The sequence below is a fragment of the Muntiacus reevesi genome, chromosome 3 (genome assembly GCF_963930625.1).
Source record: "Muntiacus reevesi chromosome 3, mMunRee1.1, whole genome shotgun sequence".
In the NCBI taxonomy this organism is placed as follows: Eukaryota; Metazoa; Chordata; class Mammalia; order Artiodactyla; family Cervidae; genus Muntiacus; species Muntiacus reevesi.
The window spans coordinates 148,167,864-148,178,896 of record NC_089251.1 but is presented as its reverse complement, the minus strand read 5'-3'; the positions used below and the strand labels follow the sequence as shown (position 1 = coordinate 148,178,896).

Here is an 11,033-nt window from a genome sequence, read left to right as displayed (position 1 = left end):
TTCTATCAATAAATCACACATTTCACCCTTGGAGAAATGGTAATTCTCTACCAAACCATAAAGACCAAGGAAGGGGAGGAGTAGATCCCTGTATGACTGTTGTCATAAGTAGGGTGAATGGATGCAGACAAGATAGCTCCTCATATTTTACATCTCTCCATATTCACTTTTCCTTAGTGGCTGTGTAATACTTTTGCTCTAAGTCTTCTAAAAATTCCATAATACAAATATTTACATATATAATCCAAAGTGTCTGCTGCCTGGATACTCCCAAGATTTTTAGCTTTGCGGGAACTCTTTTCTTTCATAATTAAATAAAAAGGATTAAGTCACCATCATCCCTTGTCCCAGAAGAAGTCCAGAACTCTCTCAAACTATTTCATGGGTAAATGGTATAAATGGAATCTTCTCATCATCTCTGATTTGAGCAATACTCATTTCTTACTTTTTCACTTTACATGAAATGCAAAACTAGGAAGTCAAAGAATACCTGGAGTAATTGCAAATTTGGCCTTGGAGTACAGAATGAAGCAAGGCAAAGGCTAATAGAGTTTTGCCAAGAGAATGCACTGGTCTTGGGAAACACCCTCTTCCAACAACACAAGAGAAGACTTTACATGTGGACATCACCAGATGGCCAACATCGAAATCAGATTGATTACATTCTTTGCAGCCAAAGATGGAGAAGCTCTATACAGTCAGCAAAAACAAGACCGGGAGCTGACTGTGGCTCAGATCATGAACTCCTTATTGCCAAATTCTGACTTAAATTGAACAAAGTTGGGAAAACCCCTAGAACATTCAGGGGTATGACCTAAATTAAATCCCATATGATTATACAGTGGAAGTGATAAATAGATTTAAGGGACTAGATCTGATAGACAGAGTGCCTGATGATCTATTGATGGAGGTTTGTTAACATTGTATAGGAGACAAGAATCAAGACCACCCCCAAGAAAAAGTAATGCAAGAAAGCAAAATGGCTGTCTGAGGAGGCCCTACAAATAGCTGTGAAAAGAAGAGAGGCAAAAAGCAAAGGAGAGAAGGAGAGATAAACCCATTTGAATGTGGAGTTCCAAAGAATAGGAACGAGAGATAAGAAAGTTTTCCTCAGTGGTCAGTGCAAAGAAATAAAGGAAAATAATACAATGGGAAACACTAAAGATCTCATCAAGAAAATTAGAGATACCAAGGGAACATTTCACACAAAGATGGGCACAATAAAGGACAGAAATGGCATGGACCTAAAGAAGCAGAAGATATTAAGAAGATGTGGCAAGAATACACAGAAGAACTGTACAAAAAAGATCTTCCAACCCAGATAATCACAATTGTGTGATCACTCACCTAGAGCCAGACATCCTGGAAGCAAAGTCAAGTGGGCCTTAGGAAGCATCACTAGGAACAAAGCTAGTGGAAGTGATAGAATTTCAGTTGAGCTATTTCAAGTCCTAAAATATGATGCTGTGAAAGAGCTGCACTCAATATGCCAGCAAATTTGGAAAACTCATCAGTGGCCACAGGACTGGAAAAGGTGAGTTTTCATTCCAATCCCTAAGAAAGGCAATGCCAAAGAATGCTCAAACTACCACACAATTGCACTCATCTCACACGCTAGTAAAGTAATGCTCAAAATTCTCCAAGCCAGGCTTCAGCAACACATGAAGTGTGAACTTCCAGATTTCAAGCTGATTTTAGAAAAGGCAGAGGACCCAGAGATCAAATTGCCAACATCCACTGGATCATCAAAAAACAAGAGAGTTCCAGAAAAACATCTATTTCTGCTTTATTGACTATGCCAAAGCCTTTGACTGTGTGAATCACAATAAACTATGGAAAATTCTGAAAGAGATGGGAATACCAGACCACCTGACCTGCCTCTTGAGAAATCTGTATGCAGGACAGGAAGCAATAGTTAGAACTGGACATTAAATAACAGACTGGTTCCAAATAAGAAAAGGAGTACATCAAGGCTGTATTTTGTCACCCTGCTTATTTAACTTATATGCAGAGTACATCATGAGAAATGCTGGGCTTGATGAAGCACAAGCTGGAATCAAGATTGCTGAGAGAAATATGAATAACCTCAGATATGCAGATGATGCCACCCTTATGGCAGAAAGTGAAGAACTAAAGAGCCTCTTGATGAAAATGAAAGAGGAGAGTGAAAAAGTTGGCTTAAAGCTCAACTTTCAGAAAACTAAGATCATGGCATCTGGTCCCATCACTTCATGGCAAATACATGGGGAAACAGTGTCAGACTTTTTTTGGGGGGGCTCCAAAATCACTGCAGATGGTGATTGCAGTCATGAAATTAAAAGACGCTTACCCCTTGGAAGGAAAGCTATGACCAACCTAGATAGCATATTAAAAAGCAGAGACATTACTTTGCCAACCAAGGTCCATCTGGTCAAGGCTATGGTCTTTCCAGTGGTCATGTATGGATGTGAGAGTAGGACTCTAAAGAAAGATGAGCACTGAAAAATTGATGCTTTTGAACTGTGGTGTTGGAGAAGACTCTGGAGAAGACCCTTGGACTGCAAGGAGGTTCAACCAGTCCATTCTAAAGGAGATCAGTCCTGGGTGTTCACTGGAAGGACTGAAGCTGAAACTGAAACTCCAATACTTTGGCCACCTGATGCTAAGAGCTGACTCATTTGAAAAGACCCTGATGCTAGGAAAGATTGAAGGTTAGAGGAGAAGGGGATGACAGAGGATGAGATGGTTGGACGGCATTATCGGCTCCATGGACATGAGTTTGAGTAAACTCTGGAAGTTAATGATGAACAGGAAAGCCTGGCGTGTTGTGGTCCATGAGGTCACAGAGTTGAACACGACTGAGTGACTGAACTGACCTGAACTGAACACTTCCTATAGTTGCCATCTTCTTTCCATACCACCTGAGCTCTTATCTTTTACTCCTCAAACCGAATGTGGTTTGTAAATGCTATTAAAATTTTAGGTAAAATAGGAAAAGATCATAGAAACGTGTAGATCAGGGAATAATTCAAAACCGAATTTGAGAATTACTATTTTTAGAAGCTCCTTGGCCATATGCCAAAGTTAGATATATCTCTCTATTCCACATTTTAAACTCTCAAAGTCCTACCTCCTCAACATACCAGGAAAATTTTTAAATATTCCCTTTCATTATATGCAGAGTAGTTAAGATCCATATTCCCATTCAGTGTGGATAATAATTCATTTGCTAATATAAACCTGGTGTAGAATAATGTCAAACTTTTCAATATTTAATTTCTTATGATAAATTTAATTCCTTAGGTCTAATATTCTATTAAAGCAGGAAATGAAGATATATTAAAACACATTTTATTGGCTCTTTGCAATCCCAAATTTTAAAATTAAAAGAACAAGACAAAACATCTGGTACACAGTTTTATAATTCCACAGCCCCAGAAGTTGTTAGTGGGTTTCTCCCATTGCTTTTATACATAAATTGTGCCTGCCAATAAAGATTAATTCTCCATCTCAAGGCTTCACCAACTTGAAGAGTTAGTGTATACCCTTTGCCAATTCTGTTCACATTAATCTCATAGCTGTTTTTCCACTCCTTTTCTTCTGAGCCATAAAATATTATCATCATGTCCATGAAAGTTAGAATATTCTCTAAGAGGATACCTACTCCAGTGTCCTATTCCACACAGGAAGCTGTTAAATGTAATACAATATGACTGTTCACATATTTCATAACTGAGATTCAGACATACAGTTGGTTTATTGTAAGTTGCAGGAGAAAGACAAGAATTTTATCCTCTGATTCCTTGCACAGTGCTTTGACTCAGTAGACTCAGTAGATTCTAGTTCCTTCTCAGGTTTTGGCAGTCCTTTGTTAATCAGAGATGTGTTTCTATCCAGTACTTTTCCTCCACTGTACTTTCTGAAAGTCACAGTGGTTTTGTTTGCTTGTTTGTTTTGTTTCTGCACTGTTAGGCTCTACTAAGGTTGGAATCATGAGTTCTAAAACAAATATCAAGCCACTTTCCAGATGTCTTTCCTAATAACTAGAAGTCAGTTAAAAAAAAAAAAAAAAAAAAGATAGTCAATGCCTGATCCAGAGTACGCTTGACTAGCTATTTACAAAAAAAAATCCATATGTTGCTGATCAATATATTACTTTATATTTAAGGTTCTTTCAAGAGTCCAGCAAAATCATTTTCTCTCTTTGCTATTGGGTTTGTATGTCATAGTTTGTGTGTAATGGTTCTTATATTCAACTGATTGTTAGCCTTCTTATACTTAAAGCAAACAAGCAAACACAAAAAAAAAAACCTTAGAGGTTCTGGGCTGTACTTGGTGCCAAGCAGTAGCTTACATAATAAGGAAGCATGACTTACCACATGATTAGAAGCCCTTTCTATGGAGATAGCACAGTGGCTAAGCCAACTGACTTTCCAGTAGAGCTGCCTAAGTTCAGATCCCAATCCTACCACCTGCACCACCCTGGGAACACAATTTTCCCATCTTTTAGATTTAAGATCATAGTGCTTACTTCAGAAGAGTATTGTAAGAATTAAATAAGTTGATATATGAAAAAAAAATACTTAAGAGAGTGTGTTGGACACATAAGTCATCTTTGAGTGCTTAACCATCATTAATTCTTATTAATTAGGTTGTAGCAACCACATAGGCCCAATACTACTTTTTAAAGTCTGAAGTCATTTACATTATAAAACACAAAACTCTGCTTCTTTTTTAGGGAAAAAAATCCCCTTCTATTTTTTCAACCTCAGTTCATTCATTTCACAAGTATAATTAAGTACCCAAGTGCCATGCATTAGAAGATACACAAGGGATACTATAGTGACCAAGAAAGATAACCTCCCATGCAGCATTAGTTGTAGAGAAAATACAAACACATATACAAACAAAATGATCAAGATAATACTTAAAGTAATAGAGGTGTGGAAAATAAAATGGGGAGATTCAATAGGTGGATATGGGGGGGCAAGGTCATGGTAGGGAAGCTGAGCTCTGAGTAAGAAGATTGTTCTGGAAAACTAAGCTGACTACTTTCCAGCAGAGGGAAGAGCTGGTGTCAAGGAGCAGAAAGAAGGCCACAGTAGGGGGAAGGGGAGGGTGGGATGAACTGGAAGAGTAACATTACCATATATACACTACAATGTGTGAAATAAGGTAGTTAATGGGATTTTCTTATAACACAAGGGTTTCAGCTATACAGAAGTTGTGTGTGGCAGGAACCAAAAAATGGGAGATGATGTCAAAGATACAATAAGAGCCAGATTAAGGCTCTAAAGATTATTTAGAGCCTTGTAGACACTGGTTGAACTTAGACTTTATTATAAATGAGATGAGAAGCCACTGGAAGGTTAGCATGAGGAAGGATGTGGTCTAATTTATAATTCTAAATAGTAACCTTAGTATCTGGGCAGAGAATGGATTATAGAAGAGAAAAAGAGGAACAGAGTTGCTGAGAGGCTACTGTAGTCAGGTGAGAGATGATTCTAACAGTGGAAATGGGCAGATTCTGACTGTATTTTACCAGAAGAGTTGCCAGGCTTGGAATGGATGTGAAGGTGGAGATGAGAGATAGATGGAGATTAAGAATGACTCTGGGTTTGGGATTTGAAGCTATCTGGGTACCGATTTATTGAATTCAGAACTTCAGTATAAATATGGGGGAGAAAATCAAATGTTCTTTTATGGTATTTTATTTTGACCACATGCACTGAATAACAGATAGTTATATTTTTATAATTTGGAAATCCATTTAAAATTTCTGTTTTTAGTCATCTAAAATTTTAACATTGATAAAACTAATTCCAACTCACCAAAGAGACAAATATACCATCCCTTTATTATCTAAATTATGTGTTCCATCTTTACATCTATAAAAACTAAAATTTAAAGAATGTCTGCAGTCCATTTTCCCCCAATAGATTTCTGCTGAGTTTTATGAAGCATAAACTCAAGAGAACTAAAAACCATTGTTGCTTAACTTTCATGGTACCAAACCCACAAAATGACTTGAAGCAGCATGGAATGAATGAATTTAACTGCGCCAATGATGATATCATCCAAAACCTGTACCTACACTGGAGCTAATAAAGTCTATAGCAGCTTATGAACTATGTTTCATACAATTTCTTTTTTATCTTATTATTGGAGTGTAATTGTTTTACAATGCTGTTAGTTTCTGCTGTGTAGCAACATGAATCAGCTGTATGTACACATACACCCCTCCCTGTTGAGCCTCCCTCTCAGCCCACCCATCTGACCCCTCTAGGCCATCACAGAGCACTGAGCAGAAACCTTGGTCTGTACAGAAGCTTCCCACTAGCTCTCTACTTCACACATGGTGGTGTATATATGCTAATGCTACTCTTCCAGTTCATCCCACCCTCCTTCCTACTGAGTCCACAAGTCCCTTCTCTATGCCTACATATCTATTCCTGCCCTGCAAGTAGGTTCATCTGTATCATTTTTCTGGACTCCATATATACGCATTAATATACAATATTTTTTTCTCTCTCTGACTTACTTCACTCTTAAGACTCATACCACTTCTTAAACGTTAAATAGTTCTCATTTCAAATGAGTCATTTTTCTTCTATTTTAGGTCTTCAAGAAGAATACAGTCAGCTCTGCTATTGTTTGGAAAATGGGAATTTGCTCTGATACATTTGATATAGTAAGGATAATTTGAAGAAAAGGAAAATTTAGTTTTTGCTTCTGCACCATTTTGTCCATGAATCGCACTGGATGAATGCAGAAAACACACCCAGTTGATCCAAACTACACAGAAATACATAAGCACATTCAAACATCTGCTAGCTACCTCAGTTCACCAGCCTGGGTTATGAGCCACACCCATTCACATCTGTTATTAGAACTTGCCATCTGATTTCAGATAATTCTCATTCTACCACTTCACAATAACTCACAAGCTACAACCCTTCTGATACGCACAATGAAACATCAGGTTTTATTTCAAGGTGAAGCATTTATGTATTTCTTAACCAGTTAATATGTATGAAGCAGTGATATCATTTTATCAGATTTCTAATTTTTTTGTGTGTCACTGATAAAAGTTCTGAGTATTATACCGCTAATGAATTTCTTCCATAAGCCCTGGAACACACAGAGCAGAATTGGCTATATTGAAATATATATTTGAAATGTAAATTCAGTCTTCTTGGGTTTAGTTTTTAAAACTAAGCAAACACCTAAGATCATCAGGATGATTAGAGAAATCTAATTATAGTTTCCCTGAATCATAGAATGTGTTTAGTGACAAGACTTACAATGAAAAGCATTTTATAAGCTTAAGAAACACAGCTTTCTGACTGGATACTATATATCAGGTGTTATTTTATTCACAAAAGTATGCTCATCTCTATTTTATTTGAGTGTTTAATTTTTGTACTCTTATCTTTTTTTTACATCTCATTCTTACTCAGAGAAAAGTAACTAAAGAGTACTTTTAATTTTAAAAGAAATAGTCAATTTATGAAGTGTGTGTATGTGTCTGTGTGCGTGCATTGGGTATAAAGTTATAAGTGTAACCTAAATCTATCCTCAAAGAAAAGAGTGAATGTTGCCTAAATGTTGGATATTAATAGTGAAAACAACAGAAAAAGGGGAGGAAGGAAAGGAAAGAAATTTTATTCTTTCACTCCCCAAGAAGCCAAGAAAACCACTGTTTAAAAAAAAAAAAAATGAGACTGGGATAGAAAAGTCTTAGTATTCATTGAAATACTATGAAGTGCTAATAAGCCAGATATAAAATTGTGGCCTCTTTTATGAAAAAAAGACAAAAGAACAAAATATTAACATCAAGAGTCTTGAAGACCATTTCATTCTGAAACCCTTGAGCTTTAAGCAGGTGTCCCTCCATGCTATTTGTAACTAGTTTGGTACGTGGGTGTGTACCAGAGTCCTGTCCACTAGGGGCTAGACTTTCACCAATAAACTGCTTTTAATTACAGCACTTACATAAGGTCCTATTTAAGCAGCATACAGACAAAAAGGCTTTTCGGTGTTTTGTATTTTTTTTTTTTTTGTTAATCCTGAGATGTGTTTCTCATCTGAAGTAATTTTTGTTGAGTCATAATTGACATACAATATGACGTTAGTTTCAGGAATACAATATAGTCATTTAATTTTTTTACACATTACAAAGAGATCACCATGATAGATCTACTTACAATCTGTCCACCATACTGAATTACTATATTACTGACTATAGTTCCTGTGCTGTACATTACATTCCTGTGACTTATTGATTTTAAGGATGGGAGTTTCTATCTCAGTCTCATTTACCTACTCCATATACCCCCCTAATCCCCTCCCCTCTGGCAATCACTGGTCTGTTTTCCATATCTATGAGTCTGTTTGTTTTGTTTTCATTTTTATATTCCACATATATATGAGATCATATGGTATTTGTCTTTCTCTGTCTTCTTTCCGTAACATAATACCCTCTAGTTTCATCCAGGCTGTCACAAATGGCAAATTTTCATTTTTTATGGCTAAGTAATATTCCAGTGTGTTTGTCTGTATATATGGCGCAACTTCTTTATCCATTCATCTATTGATATAGCTCTGATCAAGTTAACAGTTCCAAATGAATTTACTCAAATATATATACTCTCAAATAAAATACTACTTCAGGAAGTTTATATTGTGATAATAAAACACTTTTATCATTGAAATATTTGTTGTTTTCCCTCTTTTTCATCTACTAGCTTTATGATAGTCTTCAACTACCATGCCCTAACCATGTTTAATTAATATCAAGAAATTAAACACTTAGAGTGTGCCTTTGTTATACAAATGTATTAGAAGCAAAAGTAGGCTGTAAGTGTTTCTAATATTTTTTGGATTTCACTCATTTATCAAATATTTATTCAGTTATTTCTGAATGCTGGGTTTGGGGAATGCTATTTAGGAGGTTATATTTTCTATAAAAAGGGGGCAAAATCTAAATCAGAAAGGTAACTTTTATATTTAAGATGTATTTATTAAATTCCTATGAATCCTGCATTAGCAATATAAAGATGAAGAAGACAAGAACCCTGTCTCAAGCTAACCAGTCCTCATTAGAGAGGAAGGTAAGTAAACAAGGCCACCAAAACAATGACCTTCCCTTTGTTATAAAAAGGGTGCATAAAGGGCAGGAGTACAATATACTGCAAAGTGTGCAGCAGCTAAGACCCATGGTTTTGGAGTCAGAGATGCTGGCAGTGCTGTTTGAGTCTCAGGAGACTTTTAGCCATTCTGTTTCTCCACAGTGAATCAGGAATGATAATTCCTGCTTCACAAAAGTAAGTGAAATAATGTATGTGGAATTTTAATATAGCTCTGGCACACACTAATTATCCATAAAATATTTCTTGTTTGTTTGTTTTTACAATGAAGCACTAGAAAAGCACAGGTAGGGTAGCAAGAACAAACCTACCTACTGATCAATGAACGATGGGCAAAGTTGGGTAGCTCGTCAATGTACCAAGAATCAACCACTTTGGATGTTCATCACATTAGAATTTTATGGTCACATTGAGATAGATAAATATGTATACATATGTATGTGTGTATGTATGTGCATGTATATCTATCTGTAACAAACATAATTGCTTTATAGGATGGAGTCTATTTTGAAGCTCTAAAATTTGTAATATCATAGAATACTCACAGGAGGTATGAGTTGGCCAAGTTCTGCCAAGGAAGTTCTCACAAGAAGGCATTATGAAATGTCCTTATTCCTCAGAACTTAACCTTAAAATGTTCCCACTGGAGTCCAATAGAAATTTTATGAGACTAAAGGATTGAATTAGGTCTTGTATATTTTTAAAGGGTCATTCAAAAAGGCAAAGTCTAAATTTTTTACAGATGGCAGAATAAGGACTGATGCAGTTGGCCAAAACTGACCTTTTATGATTTTCAAAAGCAAATGTTTACTGAAGAGAACTCTACTATACTACCAATGGGGGAAAACTTTCTGGATGCTTACACTGGACAGTTCAGTTCACATTCACTGCCAAACATATTTATAAAAAATAAATCAATGATAATATTTTCCATGGTACCTGTTTTCAACTTCCTCTCAAAAATTTTTGCCCTGTAGTTGTTTTTTCTCAAACACAAGTATGTTTCTGAGGAAAAACATTTTCAATAAGAATAGGATTGTGAAAGTACATGCATTTTAGGAAGCTTACTGTTAGCTTCACAGCCTACTGTAAAAGTTGAGGATAATGGAGTTTTGCCTGATCTTCTAGACAGTAAATTCAGAACTGATTTTAAGTTCTTCCAGAATGGAGCTCCTTTTAAACTTCTTTCAAAATACAACTCCCTTTTTCAAAGAGGTAGAGGGGTTTCAGAAATTTAAATGCTCTTTAATATGTTAAATAAAACTCTTAAAAAACAAAATTTTGATGAGCTGAGTGAAAAAGTTAGAATATTAAAATCTATAAAATGTGAGTGGAAAAAATTAAAGGTGATTTGTCACAATATATTTTGGGTTTGATGAATTTTAAAAGTTTAGTAGGGAGCACATATACTAACACGGGAACAGTACAGAGAAGATTAGCATGGCTCCTGCACAAGCTGATTATTTAAGGATTTTTTTTTACATATATGTAATAAAAATGGTTTTAAGACTGCTACTTGCATCCTGTGAAGAAAGCTGAGCACCGAAAAACTGATGCTTTTGAACTGTGGTGTTGGAGAAGACTCTTGAGAGTCCCTTGGACTGCAAGGAGATCCAACCAGTCCATCCTGAAGGAGATCAGTCCTGGGTGTTCATTGGAAGGACTGATGCTGAAGCTGAAACTCCAGTACTTTGGCCACCTGATGCAAAGAGCTGACTCATTGGAAAAGACCCTGATGCTGGGTGGGATTGGGGGCAGGAGGAGAAGGGGACGGCAGGGGATGAGATGGCTGGATGGCATCACTGACGTGATGGACATGGGTTTGGGTGGACTCCGGGAGTTGGTGATGGACAGGGAGGCCTGGCGTGCTGCGATTCATGGGGCCGCAAAGAGTCAGACACGACT

At 36.5% G+C, this 11,033-nt stretch overlaps 1 pseudogene; it reads left to right on the top strand.

The window, feature by feature from the left end:
• The first annotated feature begins 10,516 nt into the window (after positions 1-10,516).
• Positions 10,517-10,614, top strand: LOC136165750 (U6 spliceosomal RNA; annotated as a pseudogene).
• Positions 10,615-11,033: the final 419 nt, after the last annotated feature.